This window comes from Arvicola amphibius, chromosome 7 (assembly GCF_903992535.2).
Source record: "Arvicola amphibius chromosome 7, mArvAmp1.2, whole genome shotgun sequence".
Lineage (NCBI taxonomy): Eukaryota > Metazoa > Chordata > Mammalia > Rodentia > Cricetidae > Arvicola > Arvicola amphibius.
In genome coordinates, this window is record NC_052053.1 from 36,291,800 (window position 1) to 36,307,827 (window position 16,028).

Below are 16,028 nucleotides of genomic sequence, written 5' to 3' on the forward strand. Positions count from 1 at the left end.
AATGCGTTCACTTTTGTGGCTCGAAACATTCACTTTTGTGGCTTGAAACATTCACTCTAAAACAGATACAGCTCAGTCTCTTTCTTTTACATAATGCCTTCCTTCACCTACTTACGAAAGTGTTTTTTTCAGATCCCTTTGAGGTCCTATCTTTTGTCACTGACACCGGATATTGCTGTGAAGAAAAGAGTCCTGCTCTCAAAGAACAAAGTCACTACGCACAAGGAAGGATCATTTGTGTGTTAACAGGCAGAGTAGATCTACCTATGGTTGCAAAAGGAGCCTGGGGGAAAGTAAGCTTGCAAAAACCAACTCAAGTTGTTGTTGGTGCTTCAGAATTTCTACTGGGCTGTTCTTCCCACCTGGTTCTAAATCAAAGAGAGGTCCTTTTAGTGATAGGTATTGCAATATCTTTTAAAATACAAGAGGAAATCAATGCTACCGGAAGATATGCTGTCCAGTATGACAGGGAAAGAGGAAACCCCGGATGAAAGAAGCAGGTGTTCCTGATGTGAATCCAGTACTTTCTCCATTTGAGGCCCTGGATTCCATGCAGTGCTGAGTGCTGGGGCTGGATGCTGCTTGGATTTTTAACTGTGTCAAAACCCAGAACAGGATAGTCACCCTCAGTCTCCTGGGGAGACTGTTGCTAAAGTCTCCTTAGGATAACAAAATCCCTACATAAAGCTCAATTCTTTATTTAAAATGTTGCATAGGTTGCCTTTTCTAATGCTCTAACGACCTTGTCTTTTCTCCTCCCCATAACATTTTCCTTTTCCTTTTATCGAAAATGGATTTTTCCCTCACATAATTTATCCTGATTATGGTTCCCTTTCCTCTACTTCTCCCACCTCCTTCCCCCACACCTCTGGCTCTGGATCCACTCCCTTCATGTCTCTCATTAGAAAACAAACAGCTTTCTAAGGGATATAATATAATATAATATAATATAACATGGTAAAACAAAAGTTAACACTCTGGAATTGGATAAAACAAAACAGAGAGAGAGAGAGAGAGAGAGAGAGAGAGAGAGAGCCCAAGAGAACCAAGAGAAGGCACAGGAAACAGAGATCTAATTTGCACACTCAGGAATTCCATAAAAACATTAAACTGGAAGTCATTCTTTATACACATATATTTAATGTGCATATAATGTATATGACCCATAGAGTAAAAAAGAGAGAAGAAAAATATATAAACAAAATAAAAATAAAAAGATGAAATTTAATAAAAGAAAGAGCCCTGTCATGACATTATGAGACAAGGAACCTCTAAAGATGCCACTGAGGTCCTTTTCTGTGGCCATCTACTTCTGGGCATACAGCCTACCCTTAAGAATAGTTTGTTTCTCCAGTGAAACAACCTCAAAAGAAACCAAAATTTCATTTCCAAGAGGTTATCAAGTGGAGAACACTTCTGGTTTAGGGATGGAGATATGTGTCTATTTCGTTTAGCTCCTGGACCCCAACTGGTACAAACTGAGGCCCTTGTATGTTGCCTTGGTCTCCATGAGTACATGTATGTCCTCCATCCCTTCTGGCTTATACATTCTTTCTGCGTCCTCTTCCAATAAGTTCCCTGACCCCTGGGGGAATTTGATGGAGACATTCCATTTAAGGTTGTAGTTTGAATAGAAATAACCCCTCATAGACTGATGTGTTTGAATGTTTGACCCATGGGGGTAGCACTATATGGAGGGGTGGCCTTGTTGGAAGTGTGACACTGTGAGCCCAGGCTCATGGCACACAGTTCCTTTCCTGCTGCAAGTGGATCCAGATGTAGAACGCTCAGCCACCTCTCCAGCACCATCTCTGCCTGCATGTCCCCATACTTCCTTCCATAATTATAATAGACCAAACCTCTGAACTATAAGCCAGCTCCCATGAAAATGGTTTCCCTCATAAGTGTTGCCATGGTCATAGTGTTTCTTCACAGCAAGAAAACTATAACCAAGTAAGACAGGCTGAGCGAGTGTTTCAAAATCTCTCACTCTCTGCATACTATGTGGCTGTAGGTTTGCTCCCACATGCTGCAGGAGGAAGCTTCTTTGATGATGTCTGACAAAGGCACTAATCTATCAATATAGCAGAATGCACTAGGAGTCATTTTGTTGCTACTTTTTCTTTGTTTTAAAACGGTGAGTAGAATTTGGTTTTTCCTTAGGTTCCTGGACCATCTAGTCTCTTGTTGTTGGCCACCTAAACAATGTCAGTTATGGGTCCCCTCTCCTGGCGTGGACCTTGGGTCAAGTCAGTAACTGGTTGGTTACTCCCACAGACATCGGGCACCATGCCCTAGCATATCTTACCGGCGGGATACTATTGAGCCACCGTTTGTGGCAGCACACAGCCCCCACATCTCTCTTAAGCCTCTTCGTTCATCATCATCACACTTCATTCTGCTGAATCTGAAGCATGCAATGGCAGTACTTTCCTTATCCTACAGAGTTGCCTCAATTCTTTCTCCTATCTGGGTTAGGTGTATTATAGCCTCCACAAGGGCAAGGTGAGTTTCTAGATAGATGGGAAATTGCTAGAACTCCACATGGGTGATAGTTGGTGCCTGATATCAATTTCTAGATACTTCAGTTTTATCGGTGTTCTCACTATCTTGTAGCCTATAGGCGGGTACCTTGGTAGTCTCGGAGTCTCTAGTCCTCCATAGACCATTAAGAAAAGATCTGCAAAAATATGTATTTCAGAGCCTTTACAGAAGCTGCCTTCTTCCTGTTTATTTTCACAGCCAGTATCGGAAACAAAGGCTAGCCTAGAGAACGATGGGCTTCCAGCTTTGCTCCAGGCTCCTTTGGACCTTCTGTTCCTACATCCATTTTACACTTGCACTGGATTATTTGAGATAATTAAATCATAAATCCAACTTACATTCTTCATTTAATTTTATGAAATTTATTTATTTTGTGTTTGAGAACTTTTCCTGCATATATGTGTGCCACATACATGCTTGCTTCCCAGAGAAGTAAAAAAAAAAAAAAAAAAAAGGTGTTAGCTCCCCTGGAACTGGAGGTACAGATGGTTTTGAGCTTCTATGCAGGTGGGACGAACTGAACCTGGTCCTTTGCAAGAGCGGCACATGTTCTTTTTGCTGAGCCATTTCTTCCGTCCTAGAATTTGTGTGCTTTAACTGCTCAATAACCTGCGTTGCTTCCTCAAGGACGGAGGCATCAAATTCCAACCTCCCTGTGAAGCCCGCCTGCAACTCCAGCCCCTCCCTGCATTGCAATTGCTCCTTCTTTGTCCTTCTTCCATAGCACAGTGCTCTTGGACACAGCTGGCCTTCCACACGACTTTCTCATCCACGCCACCAACTGCAGGTTTTGCCTAGCAGTAAATTGCCTCATGTCTTTTCTTAAGCTCTTACCCCAGTAGATTGGTGGCTAAGCAAGAGTGTATCCCCCAGTTTCAAATGTTATGGTTATCTTCTCAACTCTCTTTACTTGATGATAACTCATAAAATAGATGCTTGATAATACAGATTCATTGAGCGTATTGCATTCTTCTAGAATAGGCGCTTATCACGCTAACTTTAAATAGCTGAATATTCTAAATGTTTTATCGTTTGAATGTCACCATAGATACATACATACATACATACATATATGTATTTATACACATACGTATATATCTGACAAGTGGTAGCTCTTAGCAGCTACAAGACTAAAGCATGTATGAAGGTGTACGTATATTTATTATTTCCCCATTCCTCGTTTACAGCGGTTTGCAGTATGTCTAAAGGGAGAGAGCTGTGTTGCTTCTACTAGGGATAAAAGACTATTTCCTTTCAAGTATCAGCATTTCTTCTCAAATATCAGTGGCTTCGATCATTAAAAAGTCACGAAATATGCAGATATTACTCCACAAACCACTTAGGAAATAACTAAAGAACGTAATTGTCAATCCCACCAACAATTAGGATCCTTAGCAGTATATCCATGCTTTATCATAAAAGCCTTTTAACAGCAATAACCATGTTTGCCTACAATAAGCTTTAAAAAACGGCCCGTTCAGTTACTGTTTCTTAGCAGCTCTGGAGTCCTTTCCCTTCCTCCACTGACCATGGCTTAAGTCAGCTTTAAGTTCCTGCGTTCCTCTACCTTGTCTTCTTTTGCTTCATTTTGGAAGCCTGGTGATGCCAGCTCCAGGACATCCTAACACGCCTCTTGTTGGCTGTCCTTGCTGGTATAGCTAGGTAGGTATCTCATGCATGAGACAGATTCAAGGACCAGATTCGTTCCTCCCCATCCTCATTATTAAGCTATTGTGGAGTGGAGTTGAAATCGCATTACTAATTTGGATTCTCCAAGTTTTCGCTTCACGCAGTGCCTAGGACGAATGCAGCAGGTTGGATAACTGGTTGTTACACTTCATTTTGAAGACAGCACTCCCTTTGCTGGTCTCCCCTTTGTCTACAGAGAGCCTCTTTTCTTTCCTGCAGAACTTGGTTTCTGACAGTTCAGCCCCCAGCGCAGCAGCCCTTTCCCTTGGAAAGCTACTCATGCAGATTCCTAGGCGTGCTAAACCTCCTGAAATGGAATCTATGTTCTTCGAATCTATTCCTATAAGTGGTGGCTTACTTTATAACAGCTTCCTTTAAAGGTGCTCATGGAAGAAGTTCTGGCCACGGGAGCAGCAGGCACTGGTGGCCTTCTGGTTCCCACCTAGCATCTTGACCTGTTCTCTATCCTCAGCCATCTCGAACCTTCTCTCTCCACTCAATTCCTTCTAAACCTGTTTGCCAAGTCTGGCGAGCCAGTTACAGGGCACTACAGCGGAGCCAATAGAGGGCGCTCTTCTAGCCAATTAGTCATCACCATTAAGTCCATCTGATGGATTCTGGGCTGAGAGGTGAGCTCCTTGGATAGGACGCAGGATGGCGGCCCTCACCACTTGTGGTCATTAAGGGTCCTGTGGTGCCCTTCGTGAGAGGAGAAATTGTTAACCTCGGTGTCCTGGCTGACTTCCAATCTGTGTAATTGCATACAGCCTACCTAAGTCAGCTCTGTAGTTTCAATTAGGTAAAGCATTGTTCACTTCTTGTATTAAACTGCTGTGCTGTGTGGCGGCAGACTGCTAATTAGCTTGTGTTTTGTGAGTGGCTGCATGATGGCCAGAACGCCACCCTCTGGTCATCTCCTTCTCTGTTCAGCTTTCTCCAGTGCCCTACCCAAGTGCAGGCTTCTTTTCTTCTGGACTTCTGCTTCCTGGGTTAAAGAGCATTGGGGTCAGAAGTTACTAGATGTGACAACGACTATTGCCTTAGCTTCTTTTGGTAGCCATCTTCTCCTAGTTTATCATTGGGTGGGGATGGGGATATGATAAGGGGTGGAGAATAGGCTTCCTACTGATGCCTATAGGAAGGAAGGCAAAGGAAAAATAAATTCCCTTCAAGATGTGGAGCAAGGTCCTGTGATTGCCAGGGAAGTACTAATTGCTTTAGGGGCCTGGCACCCCAGGAAATGCCCATTTCCATTATGATGGCAATGGAGGATGAGGTTAGCGAAAACAGAAGATGCACCCTATTTCTCCTTTCTCCCAGCTAGAAAAATCTGGCAAGACATGTGGACTGCCAGTCAAATGCCTATGTCTGCGGGGACGGCTTGGCCCTAACCAGGAGGAAGAGAGAGTAGGCTTGTCCTTGGATGGCTGAAGGGTCAGCACTAGGGAAGAAGGAGGAATGCTGAGAAAAAAGCCCAATCACCAAGAATGTAGGCAGGATTTAAGAATGGAGATGAAATTACTAGATGTGAGACTTGAGAATCTCTGTACAAAGCTTGTGTGTTATATGTTTTTGAATCTTCTTTGCATATGTTAGTAACAGGAATTCGTGTGAGCATTATAGACCCAGACATTGATGAATTGAAGAGAAAATAGTCTTAAAATCCATTTTATCTTTCTATCTACCTACCTGTCTGTCTATCTATCTATCTATCTATCTATCTTCTATCTATCTATCTATCTATCTATCTATCTATCTATCTTCTATCTATCTATCTATCTATCTATCTATCTATCTATCTTCTATCTATCTATCTATCTATCTATCTATCTATCTATCTATCTATCTATCTATCTATAGATCAATCTCCCTACCTACCCATCTATTAGCTAGGGACAGAATGCAGAATCTCCCAATCCTCAAAGTCCAGTCTAAAGTCAGAGTTTACTGTCTTGCACAAGATTTCAAAGCCATTTTCCACGTGGCCAGACCCAAGCCTTTGTCCCCAGAGGCTCTCCGTTGGGTTAAGCCCATGAGGTTTTAGTTGTAAAGTGCTTCAAAATCAAGTGTGGGTCCAGCCTGCTAGAGGCCCCAGGCCAGCTCGTATTTATGGCTGAGATTTCCTCCAGCCCAGCACTATACAGCAGTCAGTTTCCAGCCTAGACTTCCTAGCGCTGAGATCTGAAAGCTCATACACAATCTTCACTTTTTTTCTTGCATTGAAAAAAAAAAGAACCCACGACATGGAATTTGCAGCTACCCCATCTTTAACTATTCCTGGGTGTCACCCTGCAGCTCCAATTTCTGCTTTCTCCTCTGCATTCTGGGGACTGCTGCCGGACTTGTCAGCACCTTGTCATGGCTTCCTGTTGCGTGGGCTACCATTGGACTCCGCGTTCCTCACAATTATCCACAAACCCCACAAGTCCGTCACAATTAAAAAATATATATTAATAGGTAGGAAAAGGAAGCTGCTTTTTAAAAATTTAGTGGGGGCCGTTCGTAAAGCCTCCCTGCCCTCTGTGAGTGGTCATGTTGTTTTGTATCTTCTAGTCCTGGGGTAGTCTTTTGTTCTTGCTGTAACGTGGACCAAGAATGTGTGGGAGCCAATATGATTTAATGAAATAATATACAAATGTCAAGAATACTTTCATGTCTTGTGTACAGACCATAATAAATTACTTGGATGGAATGTTTTGCTTCCCTTTTCAGGCAACAACCCCACAGCTGACAGTGAGCTTCACTGATAAGAAATGGCTAAGAAGTATGTTAAAGCTAACCCATTTTTACGTGGGATTAAATGACTGGGGGGGGGGATCTCACCCAGCTTCAAGAGGCAGGGACAGGCAGGAAGCAGTAGGTATTAGGGCTGTCCTGGAATTGTTGTGGGCAAAACGGAGAAAAACAAATTCAGTGAGAGTGAAAGCGAATGAACTAGTTTCTCAGAATTAAAGGTGAACCGAAAGAAATTGGCAGCTGTCTGGACTTGCCAGCCAGGGAGGCCATGGTGTCAGATCCACGTGACAGATCCAGAGACAAGGCAACACTCCCTAAACAGCTCCCTGGAAGGGCTTGCCAGGAAGCCAGATGCTGCTTCTGGAAGACTGTCTTCCGTGGTTGGGCATCTGGGTTCAGCGCTTTCCATTTACAGAGGAGAAAGGTGGTGGCAAGTGGCAGCCCGTCGCTGCCCTTCCAAAAAGTGCTGTTTATAAGTGTGAGAAATGCACACCGAGGCATCCGGGGATTTTGACATGGCACTTGCTTTCAAAGACACCGTTGTTGAAGGATGCAGCATCCCTCTTGCTTTGCAGTCAGAAAGCAACACAGCGAAAGAAAGGAGGGAGGAAGAACAAGACTGTCACAGCTCTGCGGAGGCTCCCGTGACCATCAGGGGGTTCTCATTTCTTATGGTGCCTTGGGGGGCTTTATCTGAGTGACTGGGGTGATACATGGTCGCAATTAGGGGAACCGACTGAAGGACAGCCTGTATCCTCTCCAGGCTGTATCCCTGCCATGGTCTTCTTCCCGGGAAACACGGTTGAGTATTGGTGTTGGCAGGAGAGCGCAGTGTGCGCTGGGAGACTGGAAATCAGGTGATTTGAGGTCTGGGTGATTTTTTTTCTCCCTCCACTTTGAAGTTTACTGTCTTTGATGCACAGCATAGACAAACCCCATTTGTTTATCCAACAAAAGGGAGAGCAAGCTTTGCAATTAGGAGTCTTCATTCTTTCATTCATGTTTTGCTTTTATTCTTATTTTCTTTCTCCCCCACCCAATCTCTCTTCTCTCTCTCCCTTTATTCCTCTTTTATTCTCTCCTTTCTTCACCTGATACTTAATATTTGACGACAGTATGAAGTCTTTCAGAATTGAAAAGCATGATCAATAGGGAAGTTGGGATTGATATAACAGGAGCTGGGATTGATAAATTCTCTCACGAGTGAGAGACCTTGGAATATTCAGTCCTAAAAGACCTGTCACCATCAAATCCCTTGCCTCCAGGATCAGGGGACTCTGTGGAAGAGGAGGTGGAAAGAACGTAAGAGCCAGAAGGGGTGGAGGACACGAAGGACACAAGGCCTTCTGGCCACAGTGGGAGTGGCACACCTACGCACTCACAGAGCCTGAGGCAGTATGCCCAGGGCCTAAACCAGATGTGGTCCGAGAGCTGAAGAAAGACATGGGCACATGACCCCCATCCCTAACACAGGAGCTATCTCCAATTGGTAACCACTGGCAAAAGATAAATTAGTTTTCTCCTAAGGAGTCTCACTGGGAAAACAAACCACTCTTAAGGGCAGGCCCCCAGCCCAGCAATTGGCACATTTGAACTGGAAGGCATCTGTGGAGATTATTGTCTCATAATGTTTAGTCAGGGAGATTTTTTTCCCTCCCACCTTATAGGTCCTTTGTGTGTGTATTATGACCTCTCGTTTGGTGTTCTCATGGGATTCCTGTGTGTGTGAACATGTGCTTTTTCTTTGACTTTTTCCTGTCTGGTTACATTTTCATATTCAAATTTGTTTTGGATTTGTGTTACCTTATTTTATTATTATTCCTTAGATGCGTATTTATTTTCTAATGAAGATAGAAAGGGGGCATGGATCTGGATGGGGAAGGGAGGTAGGGAGGACATGGAAGGAGTAGAGGGGAGAAACCATAATCAGAATGTACTGTGTGAAAAAAAGATCTGAAAAAAGAAAAACATTCTCTCAGCAGGGAGTCAAAGGAAGATGTAAAAATAAATCCTCATGTTCTAAGACCTAGTACTAATTCCAGATAATACTAAATTAAAAAAAAAAAAACAAGTAATGGTGACCTTATGATATAGTATTAGAGTTGCTCCCATCTGGGGGGGGGGGGGTCACAGTGTCCTAGCGTGGCTGCAGCCTGCTAGCCCTTCTCACATTTGATGCTGGAATGCTAGCATTTCCCCCTCTGTCATCAGAAGAGGGTGTTCTTCATCACGGCAAGGATGGTATATCAGATGAGGCCAGGCATTTAAGAAGAACGAGTTACTTAAAGTGGGGGTATTCCCTAGTCCTCATCTGAACTATGTCAGATTTTTACCATGTCAGGCCTAAGATCTCACCTGGATCCACTCACCGCTTTGCAGCTGATTGCCATCCTCAATGAGGTCAGGGAATTCCACTGATTACACAAAATTGTGGGGACACTGTATTTACAAGTCTTTGCAAACAGTGCCATCAGGAACTCAGGGAGCTACATTCCTTCAGCCTGTGGTCAACCCTTTCATGGCAGAAGGGGTCAAATTTTGTTTTTAATTACTATTTTCACCAACATTTTCAAGAGGCTGAGTTACAGGATATCTCCCTCCTGCTTGCTCAATGCTGTGTTTACTTATTGGACATGCGAGGTGAAGATAAGAACAGTATCTGCTCACGGCTAGAAATCTACCCAACGGTCTGTTATCATGAGAACTTTCTGTTTCATTTATGTATTTATTTTAAGCTTTGGTGCATACTTTTCTCACTGAGCCTTTTCTAGGCCTCTTTTAAGGAATTAGTAGGCTTACACACGAAATGTAATACCTCTGCTTCTGCCGTATTTTCTGTAGTATGCTTGACGATCTCCAAGAGCTTCTACGGCAGTGTTTCCATGAGAAGTTCTGAGAATGCTGCTGTCAGCTCACCCCTTGGGGTTATTTATGGCCCGGTGCCATTGCCTTCTTCAAAGTGATGCTTTCCAAACTTATCGAAAGACCTATTGGTTCTATTGTACTACATTCTGCTAGTGGACTATAAATGGTGACCAGATCACATGATGCCCTAACTTCAGGCCCTCCTGTGCATCCGCTTTCTTCTTTTACCTGCACGAGTTACAGGCATTGCCCTTCCTGCAGCTAGTTCAAAGCCTGGGAAGTCTCCTGGAAACGTCACACTACTCATGCGCTTGGAGAGCAAGTGCTATGGGCTGTGCTTCCTCGGGGCTCTCGGAACGGACCTGCCCTGTTCTCCTAACTTTATCCTGTTTTGGCCATCTAACTCCTTGTATCTCAGACTGTTTCACTTCTCCTCTGCTTAGATCTTCCTAGGCAAGCCTTTTGCTTTATTTCCATACCGGGAGTCCTTAAACACCTGAAATTCAAACTCCTTTATAATACTAGGGCTTTCTTGACAATTTATCTTATCTAACAATATTCTGAGTTTACATTTTTTATTTCTATTTACAATTCATAAGTCTATTTATCCTGGAGGACATTTTCCCCTCACATTGTGGTCCTCCATGCCCTGGTACACAGTACGGTTTGCCATATGTGCTCACAAGTTCTATGTTAGAGGAATCAATAACTGTTGATTAAAACTGTTTAACTGGTTTTACATTTTACTAGCCTTCTTGTCATTATTTCCTAAACAGTTGCAATAACAATTATTTTCTTATTATTACATTATATTAGGTGTTATGAATAATCCAGAGAGATTGAAAGTCATGTTTTGAAGGATACCGTTGGTATGTACAAATATCATCTCATTTTATATAAGAAACTTGATCATTTTTAGCTTTTGTACAGTGCATACCAAATGGATGGATCCACTTAAAGCTAGTCTGTGTCATACGCTCTGAAGGTGTTCTTTTGAGGTTTCTAAGCTAAATTTCTACTCTTGCTTGGTGTTTCATGCCTTGGACCTTGAATTCAGTGGATAGACACTTTTTCTTCTGTAACAAATTAAGAACAAGCGCATTGGATCTTGTTCAACTCACTGCGATTATTTAATTCCTGGCATTGTAGAATGAAAATTTTTCCAGGAAATATATAAACAGCAAGTGTGTGTTTCAATAAACTGTTATTGACAAGTATGGGGAGCAGGAGAGATCTTGTCTAAGCCTGAGAACTTGTCAATCCACCAGTTCCTGTAGGCCCTAGAAGCTAAACGACACTCATTGAAAACTTATAAAGGAGTTGGAAGATAAGGTGTTACAATTGACAAACAAATAAGTTAGAATTTATTTCACATATTTCAAACAGGAATAAAAGGAACATTCAGGATAACTTTTTCTCAATGGTATAGGCTTCTAAGGGCTGAGATTGGGGCTGTAACCATTTTTCTATTCCAAGTTCCAAATTCCCAGTTCTTTCCTTTCTTTCGGACAAGGCCAAGAATCACGGTGAAGAAGAATATGGCTAAAACTTTTATTTCTCAGAGGCCAGTATCCCTGTGGGCGTGAAGCTTGGTCCACAACAGAAGACAGCCATAGAAGGGGCAGTAACAATTGTAAGTTTACTGTTTTCTACACTTTATGGAGAAGCAAAGTCTGAAGATCCCTAGGAATCATTTCACTCCTGCCTTGTTTATCTCTCAAAGCCTTCTTCTAGGAGCAGGGTACAACATGGGAAGGGTAATTGCACCTTGGTCCCCAGTTCACAGATCTTATAAATTCTTTGCCAAGATGTCTCCTAAGTTAATGACATTTTAATAACCCCTATGGGAAGTTGAAAACTGTTGATTCACCTCACAATCTGAATAATTAGTTTTAATGCTCAAACCAGCTTCTCCCACAAGAGTCCAGCTGAGGAGTTTCGTGCTCATTGGAAGTACATTAGCTCTTCCAAATGGCGGACATTTCTCACACACAGGCAAAGAAGCCACCATGTTTCTTGTTCCAAACTACTTGCTACCCTTGTCCCTGAAGAGAAGAAAAAGACACAGAGAAAGGGATGGATAGAGGGATGGATGGATGGATAGATGGATGGAAGAAGGGGAAGGAGAGAGAAAGGGAGAGGGAGAGAGACGGGGGAGAGAATAACAATTTGTACACATTCCTCTTTTTCCAGTAAAATTACCCATAGCTTGCAAATCTTTGGCTATCAGGTGTTGTGGTTGGGTGGAAGACCAAAGTGTACAGAAAGAGAGTGTAGTGCCAGGAGACAGCACAGAAAAAACACATCCTGTTCCAAAGCACAGGAGACCAGATGGGCAGAAGTGAGTCACACCCACGACGCTCCTGAGGACCAGACGAAAGCGAGAAGGAGGTCCCTGGTTTTGAAGTATGTGTTTATCGGTATCTAACCTCCACTGGGGATCAGAAATGCCCACAGTGCCATTGTAAAGAACCGGTGGACGCAATGTTTCCTCACTCTGGTTTCTACACACAAGGCTCCTCTTTCTAGGTCATCATCATCTAAGTTACCTCAGACGTGCTTTTGCAGAATATTTTATTTAATATCCATAAAGACCGCAACAGCTTTAAATATCAGTTCTCTCCCTCACAAAGTAGCCACAGCTCCACAGTTGCTCCTTTTAACACGGCATTCAACTGGCATGCTTCCCTGAGATCTGCCTGTGCGCTGAAAACGTTTGTTTCTTTCACCTTGGAATTCTATGAACAGCTGGGCAATTTTCTTAGAGTCAATGCAAAAGGGAAGATTTTAAAACTCTCCTTTTAGTCTAGTTTATAATGTGCAAATCTCCCCCAAGAAAACTTATTTGCATCTAAAAGTTAGCAGCAATTATATTCTTGTAAGGATATTTTTTTCAGAAATGCTTAAATTCTATTATTTCTTTCTTACTTATTTATTTATTCGGCTGGAGATTGAACCCAGGGTCTTAGGGAGGATCCTCCAGTACTGGAAGTTTTTGTTAAAAATACCCATTTCTGAAAGATTTTTACCTTTCCTGAATAATGTGTACCTAAGTGAGAATTAAATGTTCTTTTGTCCCACCTCCCCCCCCCCAAAAAAAAAAATTCGGAGATTATTTTTGACTTCCTAAATGCAAGCCACAAAGTAAATCTGGCTAAAGATTTTTATTTTGCCCGACTCCGAAGCTCATTTTCTTTGTTCCCTTAAGATTTGGATAAATTCTTCCAGGTACTCAAGTCTAACTACGCTATCACAGGTCTCTGAGAGTCTCTTTCCTGCTCTTCCTGCCATCAGACATGCCGTTGTGAGCTGACTCTCCCACAGGAGGATCACGGTGCAACTGTGTGCCGCATATACATTCGTGACTCTCTGCTTCTCCTTTCCTTCCTTTAATTGGCTCACACCCCAACTGCTGCTCACTAAGAAACAGGCCATTTTCCTACAACTTTTGCCCCTGTTGGCTTCATCTTTGGTCACCTATAACATATTTTACAGAGAGAGCACTTGGTTCTTACATGGTCATTCAGAAGGTATCATAGGACCTTCCTGGTCCAAGCACTATAATGTCAACTCACGAAAGTGGCCACGAATGCATTTTCTGACTGATAGTGCTTTCTGATTACCGTTCATTCTGAACTTTCGGTCTCTGGCTCTGACAGTAGGAACTGGCTCTAAACTTAAGGTCTTTAGATAAAGCATCTGCATCATTTTTATCTCTCTCATTTCTGTATCCTAGAAATATGTAGTTCTCTATGGGGAAAAGAATCCTGAAATTGCAATGCTGAATAATCGTGAAAACTGTTTCTGGTACGATTTAGAAAGACATTCTTTCCTTTATTTTGCAAGAGCAGCGAGAGAATAGGATTTGACCTTAAGTTCAACTAGAATAGGATAGTCAGAGCATAGAATCTGACCTTGAGTTCAACTACGACTGAGGACTTTGGACCCTGATACTACTGAACCTATGCAGTCATTAAATAACATTATGCTTAGTATAATCACAACCCTGTAAAAAAAAGTTCTGGCTTTTATGGGAAGATTTCCCTCCACCCTCTAGTCCAGCTGTGCTGTAGCAAGTTTTCCCAGTTGGTAGCTTTTCTGCTTTGAGGGCAGTGTTTAATTCACAGCTCTGAAAACATAGTTCTGCTCCGTTGATTGTAGAGTATAGAGGTCAAGTGGAATTTTGGCACATTATAATGATCCCTCCCCTTCACTAAACAAACTTTAGTAGACACACACATATTTTGTATTAAACACTCCACACAAGTATGGATGGTATATTCGCTGAAGGACTACCAAATGCATCAAGAATAAAGAAAACATCCTAATGATTCTTTCAAACACGAATATATTTAAACTTAAGTTAAACAATCTTTCTATTTAGTCTTCTCAGACTTTGATGACATACCACAACTGGCTGTTTATCAAAAACTTAGAAAAATGCTTAGCAAGATATAATTGTGTACACACATTTATGCATAATTAAAGTCAGTTTATAACTTGGTACTGGATGGAATATGGCCACACCACCCAAGAAAGGTTGGTGGATGATAAATAACACTTTTTCCTCCCCCATAAAGATAAATCTCAAGATGTGAATGCTTTGAGGTAGCAGAATAGTCTGATCTCAAAATCTTAGTTTAAAATATCTATTTCCAGCTTTACTGAACTAAACAAAAGATCTAACTAAGTTAGAAAATCCATTTAGATATCAGAAGCATGCTTCTATAGGAACTGCATCTCTGCACGCCTCAGCACACTGATTCTGTGTGTTTCGGAGGGAAGTTTTATAGCCAATTCTTAGTTTCTTTATTTTATTTTTTTTTTAAATTCTACTATTCATCTTATTCCTATTTTTCCTTTCAGTCCAAAAAGAGAAATATCTGAGACTAAGTAATGGCTATTTTTCAAGAACACTAAGACTGAATTTATCTTAGTACTAAATAGTGTAATTTTGATTTGTCTTTTGACTTTGTCCATCTAGAATTACTAAAAACTCTAGCTTTTAACTGAAACTTGAACACTCTTTCCATGCTAGATAAAAATATCGAGAAGAAAATAATAACATATCAGGAATTCTTAGTCTTGTGTCTGACGTTTTACGCATCTTCTTATTTAACTCACATAGCTATAAGATATGGTATATTATTTAATCTAGCTGTAGATGTCTGAGACCATACCTGAGACAATGTATAGACCACTGATTTGGCTCTAAGTCTCCTTTTTCTATTCATTTAAGAGCCAAGATCTTTTCCTAATGTATCCTGCATCCTATCTATGAAAGATGCTCAGAACTTTGAGAGAACAACTAAGACGATGCATTAGGTTCTTATATGTTCTCTAAGGCAAGTACTACTTTAGCAAGCTATGACATAGTAAAACCTTGGAGTGTTATCCTTAGAGATATAAGACAAGTCTGCTTAACAAAGTAGAGGACAGCACATGGGTTATAAATAGTTGAAGAATAATGTGTGCAGGGCTCTACTATAGCACCAGAAGCAACATACACACATACGTTTGCATGTGCTTAGAAAGAGGTCTAAGAGGATCCATGAAAGAATGTTAGCTACTTCTGCTAGGCAAGCTACGAGTGACTGGGGTTGGGGGAAGGAGGACGAATGTCACTTTTTCATGTATATTCGTCACTGCTGCTTACACATTTTGCGTGCAGTTTCATGTATTGCGTTCACAATTAAAAATGATTGAATGAATGAGTTGAATGGTTTTCAGGCATTATTCAGGTGATTAAGCAACTTTAATCTCACAAAGCACAACTGCAGTTTTGGTTCACTGCTCGGTGAGCAGTGTGCTGACGCTACGCATATAGAGAGCTCAGACGTCACCAAGTGTATCACACTGTGCCTTACTGAATATCAACAGAAGGTAATAACTGTTATTTCTGATGTAGCATGGCCCAAAAGGAGCTTTCAAGCCTGCTCTTCCCATTCCTCTACCAGGTTTGCCCATCGGTACATGGGGCACTATCATTTCTCAGCTTGCCTGAGCAGAAACCCTAAGGGGCAGCCATGGTCTCTCTTTCCTTTCTACCACTATGCCACAAACAACAGCACACCCAACTTGACTCACTTGTAAGATTTCTTGACTAATTTCTCTCTAATGCAGTGGTTCTCAGTCTTCCTAATGCTGCAACCCTTTAATCCTCATGTTGTGGCGACCGCCCCCAATCATAAAAT

General features: G+C 41.9%; 1 protein-coding gene across 1 annotated transcript in view; it reads right to left on the minus strand.

The window, feature by feature from the left end:
- The window catches only part of Arhgap15 (Rho GTPase activating protein 15), a 604,020-nt gene that overhangs the window by 41,455 nt on the left and 546,537 nt on the right, over positions 1-16,028 (minus strand). The window lies entirely within an intron of this gene.